Genomic DNA, 2,643 nt, shown 5'->3' with positions numbered 1-2,643 from the left:
CAATCTGTTTCCCATACTTATGGAACCGATCCCCACCCCATCGTGTTAACCGGTTTCCACAGTATTGAACACAACCCTGTAAACCCTGCCCTCTCCCTTCCTGCCACGCCTGCTCCACCACACCCCTACATCCCTCATCATATAACCATGCCATCTCAAACCTAAAACCCCTTCTTCTAACCCCATCCCTCCCTACCTCCTCCTGAACTGTGAAAAAAAATGGCTGAATGATCTGACTTCCTGGTTCTCAAATTCATAACCTTTACATGGGGAATTATATTGCGCCACTCGTTCGTTACTAGGACCTTATCAAGTCTCTCCTCAATCCAGTTTGCAGTCCCTTTCCCCTTCTCCCAGGTATATGGGTATCCAATCATTGGCAACTGGGTCAATCCACAATCCTCAATCGTCTCCCCAAAACCTCGAAGAAGGCTATTCGGATGTGGATTTCCCCCTCTCTTCTCATACTGGTATAGCAAATCATTAAAATCTCCCACCACCACCCACGGGAGATTCGATTTTGCCGCCAACATTCTCAACAAATCCCATGATTCAGCACGCCTATTACGGTCCGAATAACCATAGTAACACGTCATTCTCCAGGCCGGATTACCTGTCATAGTTACCTCAATATCAACGTAGTTTCTTGAGTAACTAAGGAGTCTCGCCGTATTATTCTTCTTCCACAATAACGCTAATCCACCACTCAAACCATCATTGTCAACATAAAATAAGCCTTCGAAACCGATCGTAACACGAAGACGCTCAGCATGATCTCGCGCTACCTTAGTTTCTATTAGAAATACAAAGTCGGGTTGCTTTTTGGACACCATGTCCACCACCTCTCGAACTGTCCGTGGATTACCCAAGCCACGGCAGTTCCAACTCAGCGTACTCATTAGCGTCGCCAAGCAGTGATGATCACCGGAAAAAACGTAGGAAACCGTCGGAAACCTAGCAAACCCTAAGGGAGGAGAAAACTCTAGCAAACCCTAGAGAGAAAATTGATTAATAAAATTTTTTTTTTTTTTGATCTAATTCAATGAATTTTGGAAAGTAGGTTCTAAAATATCGGACTAATTATTTTTTGTTCACGTTTTCCTTTTAAAATTGTTTAAGTGCATTAAATGGAATTTTAATTACATTGGATTAGAGATGTCAATGTTATTAAGTCCACTTGGATCGGTATGAGCTCAGTCCACGTGTTACCTGCTTAGGCTACCGGCAAATTTTTACGCAATAATTCTGTATGTATAATATAGGGAAAATGGTACTTTTTCCCCCTGAGTTATATACCTATAGCATTTTTTCCCCCTAAATTATTGAAGTGGCTGTTTTTCCCCCTGAAATGTTAAATGGACATATTTACCCTTAAACTAAATATTTAATTTATTTTTTTCTCCAACAAATTATGACCATAATTTGGTTCAAACTAAACAAACACTATAGCAACCAAACCGAAATATTCCAATTACAATTTAGAATCGAAATCCGATATTTAGAGTTTATTAAAATCGTGAACCGGAACGGACGGTTCATGTTCTGAACTGAAAAAATAAAATACATTTATTGTTGAATTTAGATTATTTTAAAATAAAAAATAAAATTTTAAAATAAAGACAGTTCAAAACCGCGAATCAGATCCGGAATCGCCGGTTCACGGTTCAAGATTCAATTTTTTTGATACATAATTTTAATAAATTGACATTTAAATATTGGGTTCTAGATCTGAATTATAACCGTAAACTATTAATTCGATTGCTTTAGTATCCGGTTCAATTCAAATCGAACCGTGGTCATCCCTACATATACGCAATAATTTGTTGGAGTAGTAAAATAAATAAAATGTTTACTTTAAGGGTATAAATGTCAATTTAATATATCAGGGGGAAAAAACACCACTTTTAGAATAATTGAGGGGGCTAATGTGCTTACCTAAATAATTGAGGGGGAAAAAGTGCTATAAGTATATAACTCAGGGGTAAAAAGTGTCATTTTCCCTATAATATATTCTTATGATTTTTAGTACTTTTATTCAAGTGTAATAATTGGTAAGAGCCTCTAGTGAGGATTGAACTCACGACCTTTCACTTACGAAGCAAACGCACTGCCACTATGCTATAGAGGCTTAGTGTTTGTATAATATATTCAGTTTCATTTTATATACACTGCAATTTCATTTTAACATAACTACATTTTCATTTAAACATTTATATGTGATCCATAGTATAATTTACCATGTTGTATGGGCTAGGCAGGTCAAGTTGGGATTACTTTTATCTTCTATCTATTTAAAAAAAAAAAGTGTTTTATCATTTATTTATTTAAATTGTAACCTAAGAATGTATAAGTTTTAATTTCTTTTATCTACAAAGTAAATCTCATCACCTTCCATAAAGAGTCCCACACTCATACTAGTCACTAGTGACAAGAATATTTATATATTACTTTAGTTTGATTTACATTCAAATTGCAAGTTTGTACTTTATAAAGTATAAATTTTAACTTTATAAATGTATAAATAATATATACAATTTAACAATTATACAAATATGTAATAAATTTAAAAATTATAATTATAATTAAACTTTTAAAAATATAAATTATAGTATATATATATATATATATATATATATATATATA

General features: G+C 34.2%; 1 non-coding gene across 1 annotated transcript; it reads right to left on the bottom strand.

Moving 5' to 3' along the window:
- Positions 1 to 2,056: 2,056 nt before the first annotated feature.
- TRNAT-CGU lies at positions 2,057 to 2,128 on the bottom strand. Its single transcript has one exon. It is a non-coding gene; the product is annotated as a tRNA-Thr (tRNA).
- Positions 2,129 to 2,643: the final 515 nt, after the last annotated feature.

The sequence above is a fragment of the Ipomoea nil genome, unplaced genomic scaffold (assembly GCF_001879475.1).
Source record: "Ipomoea nil cultivar Tokyo-kokei standard unplaced genomic scaffold, Asagao_1.1 scaffold2926, whole genome shotgun sequence".
Taxonomy (NCBI): Eukaryota; Viridiplantae; Streptophyta; class Magnoliopsida; order Solanales; family Convolvulaceae; genus Ipomoea; species Ipomoea nil.
Note: the sequence above shows the minus strand (reverse complement) of the source record. Positions and strands in the feature narration are given on the sequence as shown.